Source organism: Mesocricetus auratus, unplaced genomic scaffold, assembly GCF_017639785.1.
Source record: "Mesocricetus auratus isolate SY011 unplaced genomic scaffold, BCM_Maur_2.0 Super-Scaffold_100676, whole genome shotgun sequence".
In the NCBI taxonomy this organism is placed as follows: domain Eukaryota; kingdom Metazoa; phylum Chordata; class Mammalia; order Rodentia; family Cricetidae; genus Mesocricetus; species Mesocricetus auratus.
The window spans coordinates 182,985,269-182,996,056 of record NW_024429266.1 but is presented as its reverse complement, the minus strand read 5'-3'; the positions used below and the strand labels follow the sequence as shown (position 1 = coordinate 182,996,056).

Below are 10,788 nucleotides of genomic sequence, written 5' to 3'. Positions count from 1 at the left end.
GAATGAGGGGTTTCCTGGGATAGGGGGCTTTCACTTTTAAAACAGAAGGAATTTTGGGAAACATCAGAACAGATGCTCATTCTAAGCACCCAGGACTTGGAGTACTGGGAGGAGGTTGGTTGGAAAGACACAGGGAGCCAAGAGGGGAAAGAGATGGGGGTCCCCAAGAGAGGGGAGAGATGGTGGTCCCCAAGAGGGGAAAGAGATGGAGGTCCCCAAGAGGGGAAGGAGATGGTGGTCCCCAAGAGGGAAGGAGATGGGGGTCCCCAAGAGGGGAAGGAGATGGGGGTCCAGGGTCACCTTGTGCTGTCCCTGGGGCAGGGAATCTGCCTTTGAATGAGGACCTATTTGCTCCCACAGGTGTTGTGGCTAATGTTTGTATCTGGGTAAAGGGGAGGAAGCCCCCAGGGACTTGGGACTGATGGCTGGTGACCCCGGGCCCCTGTGGTATGAGATAAGCAGCCATGTCCCTGTCCTGGTTTCATCACCATCCCCCTGCTCTGGAGCCTCCTCTCCAGCCAGTAGAGACAGGAATGCAGAGATACTCTACTTTCTAGCAGGGTCAAGAGAAGGATCTGGCTGAATAATTGTGGCACCAACGCAGGCACAGTCTTTTCAGAGCGGACACTGTGGGATGGTGACACTTGGTCATAGCCGGGAGTGGGAAAGTTGATGTAGATTCCGGAACTGTGGGGAGGAGAGCGTGTCGCTACTTCCTTCATCAGAGCCTTTTCACTGTCTTTTGTATGCAGGGTCTCATGTAGCCCAGGGTGGCCTCAAACTCTATGTGGCTGAGGATAACCTTGAACTTGTGATCGTTAGTTTCCACCTTCCAAGTGCCAGAATTAGCAAGCGTACACCACCATGTTCAGTTTATATGGTGCTGGGAACTGAACTCAGAGCCTTGTGCGTGAAGGTAAGTTCTTCATCCACTGGGCTGCATCCCTCGCTCATGGAGGCTTCCCCTCACCATGCTGCCGCGATGGAGTGTAAACTGTTTCATTTCAAGACAAACTACCACTTCTTCTTTAAGTTGCTTTCATCAGCCATTTTAGTACAACAAGGAGGAAATAACTAACACACAATCCAAAGTTAGTCAAAATGCCAGGGAAGAAAAACACAAACTATGCTTGTGAGAAAAGTTAATTTACAGAACGCACTGGCTAGTTCTGTGTCAAGTTGACAGCAGCTAGAGTCATTCTGGAAGAGAGAACTTCAGCTGGAAAAATGTCCCCATGAGGTCTGCCTGTGGGTAAGTCTGTGGTACGTTTTCTTAATTGATGTTTGTGTGGGCTCTCCCAGCTCACTGTGGGCAGGGCCACCAACAGACTGGTGGCCCTGGGTGCTGTGAGGAATCAGGTCGAGCTAGTCAGGAAGCGATACTCCTCCATGCCTCTACATCAGCTCCTGTGCTGACTTCCATGGGGGGCTGGGATGTGGAAGTCTAAGTACAATAAACCCTTTCTTCTCCAAGCTGCTCATGGCCATGGTGTTTCATCGCAGCAATAGAAACCCAAATTAGCTAGGCAGGGGTGATGCAGGTCTTTAACCCCAGCACTCGGGAGGCAGAGGCAGGCGGATCTCTGTGAGTTCGAGGCCAGCCTAGTCTACAAAGTGAGTTTTAAGAAGCTAGGGCTACACAGAGAAACTTTGTCTCAAAAAGAAAAAAGAAAAAGAAGGAAAGAAAGAAAGAAGAAGGAAGGAAGAAACCTGAACTAAGACACAGAGACAATCTTTCAAAATGACACAGATGTTAGAAACAGTAAACATATACAGATGCAAGAAAAATGCGTATACAATAACGGGTGAAAAGGTGGGGACAACATATAAGGAAATTAAAACTTTACAGTAGCCAGAATTAGACAGAAGACATGCCTACTACTGCTCTGGGTCTTCAGCACCAATAAACATCACCATAACCAAATGATTGGTGTCTCCAGAGGAAACACCAACCAATGACACTCAGATATACCTCATCTAGAACTGACTCATTTGGTAAATCAAGTCTTCCCAGATCCTAGAAAGAATGGCACACAGTTTGATTTTGCTATTGTTTGTATTTGTTCCTTTGGTTTCTTTTTGAGACAGGGTCTCATACAACCCTGGATGGCCTTGAGTTGGGTGTATAATAACTGCTTTAGTTAATTTTCCTGTTTTAAAATTCCCCAACAAAAGCAGCTTAGAAGGAAAGTCTATAGGCTCATAGATTGAGGAAACAGTCCCTCATGATAAGGAAGTCAAGGCAGCAACAACTTGAAGCAGTGGGTCACGTTGTGTCTACAGCCATGAAGCAGAGAACATCAAATACTTGGTTCTGCTAACTGCCTTCTTTTTATACAGTCTAGGGCCAAACTCCATTTTTAGTGTGGGTCTGTCCTAATTGATTTTCTAATGCGATATCAACTTTCCATTGATATATCTATGTCAATTTCTAAGTCGGAGCTTACAGTTTCAGACTGTTTGAGTCCACAACCATCACGGCGGGGAGTGCGTCGGCAGTTAGGCAGGTCTGGTGCTGGAGCAGTAGCTGAGAGCTCACATCTTGAGACAGAGGGAGGTAACTGGGAATGGCATGAGCTTCTGAAATTTCAAAGCCTGCCCCCTTCCCCAGTGACAGGAAATGTTTCATCTAAACTGTTCTATTATCAACAAAACCTGGGAGTCAGATATTGGGGTGAAACCCTGATAGACCAGGACAGTAGGGGAAGCCTGGTGGTGGTGACACACACCTTTGATCCCAGCACTCGGGAGGCAGAGGCAAACAGATCTCTGTGAGTTTGAGGTTAGCCTGGTCTACAGTGCTACACAGAGAAACCCTGCCTTAAAAAAAGGCGAGCAAATGAACCAGTTGACCCTCTCTCCACACTTCCCAGATTGAAAGAGCCTGTGAATCTTTTTTTTGGGGGGGGGGTTTCGAGACGGGGTTTCTCTGTGGCTTTGGAGGCTGTCCTGTCCTGGAACTCACTTAGTAGTCCAGGCTGGTCTCGAACTCACAGAGATCCGCCTGCCTCTGCCTCCCGAGTGCTGGGATTAAAGGCGTGTGCCACCAACACCCGGCTGAGCCTGTGAATCTTTTTAAGCCCTTCCCTACTCCTTCCTCTCTATCATAACTTGGGTCTTCCAAAACCTCTATGGCTAATTATGGTCAGGTAGTCGTTGACTTGCTCCCTGATTCAAGGTTAATTTTATTAACAGTCTTGTAGTGTCACAGTGTGATAAAATATCCCACAACAATGACATATCTTCAACAAGACCACACCTCCTAGTCCTTCCCCAACAGTTCCACCAAGTGGGAACTGTTTTAGTTAGGGTTTCAGTTGCTGTGAAGAGACACCATGACCTCAATAACTTTTTTAAAATGTATTTACTTATTTTATATACATTGGTGTCTTGCCTACATGTATGTTTGTGTGCGGGTGTTGGATTCTCTATAACTGGAGTTACAGACAGTTGTGAGCTGCCATGTAGGTGCTGGGAATTGAACCCAGGTCCTATGGAAGAAGCGGCCAGTGCTTTTAACTGCTGAGCCATCTCTCTGGCCACGACTATGGGAACTCTTATAAAGGAAAACAATTAATTGGGGTTGGCTTACAGTTAAGAGATTTGGTAGGTTATCATCATGGAGGGAAGCATGCAGACATCACCAAGTGACCCAGTTATGGGCGTGGACCACAATGCCGAGGCACAGTTATTTTCTACAAGACCTGCCTATCAAGATAAGGAGACTGGTAGCTCCATGTCAAGAGGGACTCTGATTCTGTGACCTGGCAGTCACAGGAGTTCCAAACAGGTGCTTATTTTGACACAGAAAATAAACCATATCCTTCAGGTCATGTGAGACCATATTAATGGTCTCTTGAATTTATTTTCCATCAATTAAGTAATGTAAACTTACTCCTTTTCCTCTAAACAAACTGCAATGTATCTATTTAGGAGTTGGCTGCAATATGGTATGAATATTAATAGAAAGCCTGTATGTTTTAAATCCTTCTGTAAAATATGAACAAACGTACCGTTAGTGTTCTGTGTAAAGCTGTGCTATGTAATGTGTGTTTACACTCCCCAAAAGAAAACCTCGTAGCCACATTTAAATGCTAGTACCGGAGAATGACATGTATGAAGTATAAGAATCGGACACAGCATTTAGGGAACTGAGGCAGGAGGATCAGGAGGTACACAGTGAGACACTGTTTCAAAAAATGAAAACAACAAAGATGGTCATGGTGGCACATAACAACAATCCCAAGACTTGTGAGGTGGAAGCAGGAAGTTCAAGAATTCAAGAGCATCCCAGTTGCACAGAGACTTAAGACCCTGTCTCAAGAATTCAAGAGCATCCCAGTTGCACAGAGACTTAAGACCCTGTCTCAAGAATTCAAGAGCATCCCAGTTGCACAGAGACTTGTGACCCTGTCTCAAGAATTCAAGAGCTTCCCAGTTACACAGAGACTTAAGACCCTGTCTCAAGAATTCAAGAGCATCCCAGTTGCACAGAGACTTAAGACCCTGTCTCAAGAATTCAAGAGCATCCCAGTTGCACAGAGACTTAAGACCCTGTCTCAAGAATTCAAGAGCATCCCAGTTACACAGAGACTTAAGACCCTGTCTCAAGAATTCAAGAGCTTCCCAGTTACACAGAGACTTAAGACCCTGTCTCAAGAAACTAAACCAAACGAAAACAACAAAAACCCACCCCCCCAAAACCCAAAACAACAACAAAAAGCAAGCAAACCGAATGACAGTGCATGCCTTTAGTCCTAAGTCTCGAGAGGCAGAAGCAGGCAGATCTCTGTGCATCTGAGGATAAACTGGGCTGCATGTGAATGAGTTCTACCAGCCAGGGCTACAGGGTGAGACCCCCATCTTAACAAAGCAAAGCAAAACAAAACAAGAAGAGAGAAAGGAAGGAAAGAATAGCTGTGAGTGCATCATAGAACAATGCAGAGGCAGAGGGAGAAGCCAGTGAACTTGAAAACAGAAATAGTAACAATCCTACCCAAAGAACTGAGGAAACTTTTTTTAAAAATGAGCAGAAAACCATTGGAAATGTAAGGCTTCTGGATGCATGTGTTCCTGTAATTTCAAACGGAGATGGAGAGAATCGTGTGGAAGAGTCATTGGAAGGAATGCTGGCATGTCCATTGACTCAGGCACAGGCGTGTTTACCGAGGCATTATACACATCAGCCAGGACATGGAATCAGGTTAGAGGCCCATCAGCAGGTCTATAAAGAAAATGTGGCATACACTCTCACACAGTGGCGTTTTACTCAGAAAAGAGGAGGAGGAGAAGGAAATGTCGTTTTTAGGAAATGAACAGAGCTGGAGATCATCCATCGTGTTAGGCAAAGTCAACCAGACCCAGGAAGGAGGAACGTAGCTTAAAGAGGTAAATGGGGGCATGGAGCAGAAGGGAGCCTGCAGAGGTGGGGGCGAGGGGAAGGGAAGATGCAGGGGTGTGGATGTGAGCGAAGTACATGATACAAATGAAATCCGGTGTTTATGTGCTAACTAGAAAGATGAAAAATAAACTGTGGTTGAACTTTTCCTAGCTCCAGTGACAGACGTGTTTTCAGATCCAAGAAGCTTGGTAAACCCAAAGCAGAATTGAAAATTAAAAAGACCAAGGAAAGATCTAGAAGGCAGCCAGGGAGGAGTAGGGAAGAGAGCTTGCCTAATATATACAAGCCCTGGGTTTTGGTCATGTCTCAAGACTAAAAATGAATGAATGAATGAAGTCCCCTGAAAGCAGCCCAAGGAAAAGGGCCCTTTGCATAGGGAGGAAACTTTTTATTATGGCAGGATTTTCTTCCCGGAAACAATACAGAGCAGAACCAACACCTTTAAGATGCCACAGAAAGAGCTAGGGGTTTAATAGATGCCTGTAAGCCACGCCCTCAGGAGGCTGAGGCAGGGGTCCATGAGTGCAAGGCCAGCCTGGGTCAATACTGAGACTCCATCTAAAAAAGGACAAACAGAATCTTCCAGGACTCAGATGAACTGAGGCAATGTCACCAGCAGACCTGCACCATGAGGGGCTGAAGGGTGTCTTCAGGGTGAAGGGCAATGAGCAGAGAGAAATGATGGATTTGTAAGTAAATGTAAAGTGCACTTTAAAAAAAGAGATAGGTGTGTGTGCATGTGTGCGTGCTTGAGTGTGTGTGTGTGTGTGCGCGCGTGTGCAGGTGCCTGTGGAGGCCAGAAGAGGGCATCAGATCCCCTGGTGCTAGAGGTTCCTGGGATATGGAGGATGCTCTGGAGGAGCTGCAAACACTCTTAACTATCTCTCCAGCCCCAAGTTTTTCTTCTTAATATCTTTAAAATGCATATAATCATTCAGGGTAAACCATGCCACTGTGTTGTGTGGTTAATGACAAATGGACGTAACCTTTGAAGACTGGGGGTTAAGGGTGTATAACGTGATCACTGTTCAGTGGTTCTCCAAAGAGCACTGTCTTTCCAAGTGTCGTCAAGGGAGCCTCAGGGGTACTTCACCTTTAGAACCTTTTCCTGGGTCAAAATAGTTTCCATAGAAACCTCGAGATGTCCTTTGCTTTCCTCTCATTTTCTCCGATAGCACATTGGAGCTGCAGAATGTGTGGTGACTCATCCTCATCCTCTGATGTCCGAGGGAATGTACGTTGCATTTTTTTTTGTATTGAGATCTTCCGCTGGAATTTCCAGCTGGACAGAACAAAAGCTCTTTGGGATTCTCACTAATTTTTGAAGTATAAAGTTTGAGACGAGCTGCCTAATGGCCGCAGGGGACAGGGTGTGTGTGTGGGGAGGACATGAAGCTAAAAGGGTAACTACGAGTTAAAGAGAACGCCTGAGCCCCGACCTTGTTAGTCTAAGGAACTTGTTTCTGGCCGAGGGAACATTTTAGTTACTTCCTGCACTGCCACTAACGACTGACACAAATTAGCTTGTGGTAGGAAGGGTTCAGTTTATAGGAAGAGCCGGGCAGGGCGAGTGGCAGGTCTGTAGCACCAACCAGAAAGACCACAGGGAAATGCAAGGACTCAATGGTTTTCACCTTTACCCGTCGGCCCAGGTCCACATCCAGGGCTGGGTGTCCCTCTTCATGACTCCCAGAGGAACATCTCTGTGAGCGCCACCAGACAAGGCCCTGGGCACACCTGCAAGGGATTATGTAGGTCCAGGCTGTTGTCCAATAACGCCTGTGAGGGCCAGAATAAATTCCCTTTCAATTGCTTTTGTTCAGAAATTTGTCACAGGAAAACAAATGGAGACAGCCTTCCACAATCTTAAATCCAGTCTAGTTCACAGGGAAGATGAATTGTCACAATGACCCACTGAGCCACCAGGATTTGCTGGGGACCGACAGGTCTCCCAGGACTCAAGCCTTCAGGAAAACTGGGAGGGAGAGTTGATCATCTCATCCTAACTCATCACTCTGCTGCCCTTTCCCTTATCTGAAAGTCAGCCATGAAGGAGCACAAGACACACGTGACCTGTGTACAAATGAGGTCTGAGATCCTTGACATAGAGGAAGCTAGGCAGGCAGGGGCTCATGCCTGTGCTGTATAAGATGGTGAATGTTCCCAACTGCAGTAAACGCTCCGGAGACAAACTGCACCATGGTGGGAGCTTATGCACAAAGGGAACTTATTAAGTGAAATTTCTGTAATGTTGACTCACTTCAGTAAAGTCAGTGTATTTAAAATTACAATTGTGAGCAAGGTGTAGAGACGAACATCTATAACCCTGGTACACGGGAGGCCATGGCAGGAGGCTTGTGAGTTTGAGGCCAGCCTGGGCTACACAGGGAGACTCTATAACCCTGGTACACGGGAGGCCATGGCAGGAGGCTTGTGAGTTTGAGGCCAGCCTGGGCTACACAAGGAGACTCTATAACCCTGGTACACGGGAGGCCATGGCAGGAGGCTTGTGAGTTTGAGGCCAGCCTGGGCTACACAGGGAGACTCTATAACCCTGGTACACGGGAGGCCATGGCAGGAGGCTTGTGAGTTTGAGGCCAGCCTGGGCTACACAGGGAGACTCTATAACCCTGGTACACGGGAGGCCATGGCAGGAGGCTTGTGAGTTTGAGGCCAGCCTGGGCTACACAGGGAGACTCTATAACCCTGGTACACGGGAGGCCATGGCAGGAGGCTTGTGAGTTTGAGGCCAGCCTGGGCTACACAGGGAGACTCTATAACTCTGGTACACGGGAGGCCATGGCAGGAGGCTTGTGAGTTTGAGGCCAGCCTGGGCTACACAAGGAGACTCTATAACCCTGGTACACGGGAGGCCATGGCAGGAGGCTTGTGAGTTTGAGGCCAGCCTGGGCTACACAGGGAGACTCTAGCTCAAAAAGCTGAGGGAGGGTGGGGAGATGGTTACGCACTATCCACACAAGCCTGCTGACCCAAGTTCAATCCAGAGTGCACAGGGCAGATCTCTGTACTCCAGCATCTTTAGAGTGAGGTAAGAGGCGGGCCAGCCAGCCTGGAGCCAAAGCAGCAACGGAGACCCCGCTTCAACATGGTGGGAGGTAGGACTGACTGTGGAGAGTTACCCGTGACCCCCACACTCTATTCATGCTGCGGCACAGGTGACCCCACCCCCAAACGTATGAATACATTCTACCTCCAACAGAAAAATACATGTTTATTGTGATTTTGAGTAATGGTCCTGTCTAAACTAGATCAGGAGGAATATAATCCAGAAATTTCTTTTCCCTCAGTTAATAGTCCGGGCTAGCTTGAAACTCATGGTAATCCTCCTGCCTCGGCACTCAGGTGCTGCGGTCACGGGTGGGAGGCATCACAATGGTCCCCCCAGTAAGGAATCTTGAAGATAACGTTCCACACTGACTGGCTCTTGGGCATCTTCAATACTTATCACTAATGAGGGACTTTTAAGAAGAATTTGAAATAAGAAAATTTTACTTTATATTCATGAGTGTTTTGCCTATATGTGTGTGTGTGTGCACTGTGTGTGTGCCTGATCCCTAGAGAGGTCAGAAGGGGGTGTCAGACACGATGGAACTGGAGGTATGGACCACCATGGAGGTGCTGGGAATCAAACCCTGTCCTCTGCAAAAGCAGCCAGTGCTCTTGACAAAGCCTAAGCCATCGTTCTGGCGGTGAGGAACTTTTCAACCTTAGGTGTAACCTTGGAGAGCTGGGTGAGTCAAGACAGTGAGCTCCAGAGACCACAGGGATGTCTAACAACAAATTGATGTCCCAGCCCCAATGTCCCTCCCACCTTCTAAGTTTGTTCCCAAGTCCATTGGCTTCTGTTTCTCATTAACCGAGGAGGGCAAAGGGCATGCGCATGGAGGGGGGACGGAGGGAAAGCGAGAGGACACGTGGGTGCAAATCCAGAAAGGGCATCGACACTTGTTAGTTTTGGCTTTTATCGTTGGTTTTAGTCTGAAAATCACTGCCACCTGCTGTTCTGGGAGAGGTTGGGCTTGGAGAAAGGGCCGGATTTCCGGGTCGGGGTTTTCTGTAGCTTTCCTTGGGAAAGGAGTTACTAGCTCTGCCCTGCACAAGGGCCACAGAACATTCTAGGCAGAGGGGCCTGGGAGAGTATTGGCTGCTCGCCCTTCCCCAAACCCTGCTTTTGGGAAACATTTGGTGCGTGCGTGCGTGCGTGCGTGCGTGTGTGTGTGTGTGTGTGTGTGTGTGTGTGAGTCAGAAGGCAACATGAGAGAGTTGCTTCTCTCCTCCAGCCCTGTGGACCCTGACTTCAAGCCCAAGTCGTCAGGTTTGGCGGCAAGCGCCCTTCTCGACTGAGCCAGCTCACCAGCTCAGCTCGGCTTTTCCGTTCCCAGCCTTGCCCTGGGCCAGGGCACTCTGGGCCTTCTGGGTCCAGTACCCGGGTTGAAGGAGGATCCAGTGCAGCATCGGGGCTGAGGTGGCCTGAGTCAGTCGGCCGGGCTGTGATCCTGGGCTTCTGTTCTGAACGGACGTTAGAGGTGTGGGAATCAGAGCCGGGGTGGGGCTCGGACGACTTGTTTGTTCTGTATGCTGTCCCACCCTCCAGTCATTGACTTAAGTCATGGATGCTCACAGCAGAGTCCAAATAACCCCCTGATCCAGTCACAGTCTTAGTTCTCAAGCCCACCCTCCCTACCGCCATCGTCTGTCTAGCTAAGTCACACCCTCCCATCTGAAACCGTTCCCAGGACTGAGCCCTGAGCTATCTGTCTGCCCTATCAGTAACTGCGGTCTTCTCTTCTTTTCCCAGGCCTCGTTCTGCTCTGTTTGGCTGTGCTCGTGTGTTAACAGTCGCACTATCAATCTCATGGATCCTCTGTTTCTCACATTTGCCCGACAACCCCCACTGGACCATTGCGTGTAACAGGAGACCAGAAACAGCACAGCGCTGCCGTAAAACGGTGGCTCCAAGCCACATTCAACAGGTTCAAACCAAGGCATCACTACCTAGAAGTTCTGTGACTGTCCCCAATGTGTTCAGTTTCTCCGTACCACTGGTGCCCTTCTCTGTAGAATACAGAGCAGTGAAGCTCGCGCTAGAGAGCTGTTGTGAAGATTAAATGAGTTAATAACTTTAATTGTTTAGGAGGATGCCTGGTCCTTGGTGAGCAATAAGCTTCATTATGAGTTTGTGGAGGTAAGAGAGAAAAATGGCTACCTCAGTGGTTCCCAGCCGGGAACAGTATTGCTCCCTAGGGAATATTTGACAATTTCTAGAGAATAAATAAACAAACAAATAAATAAAGTGGGGGCATACTACTGCCACCTAGTGGGTAGAGATCAGTAATGCGCCCCACACTTATGCCTCTAGTAACACG

The 10,788-nt window shown here is 48.0% G+C and overlaps 1 long non-coding RNA gene across 1 annotated transcript; it reads left to right on the top strand.

Moving 5' to 3' along the window:
* Positions 1–1,092: 1,092 nt before the first annotated feature.
* Positions 1,093–10,548, top strand: LOC121137110. Its single transcript, XR_005874335.1, has 2 exons — positions 1,093–1,252; positions 10,221–10,548. It is a non-coding gene; the product is annotated as an uncharacterized LOC121137110 (long non-coding RNA).
* The last annotated feature ends 240 nt before the right edge of the window (positions 10,549–10,788 follow it).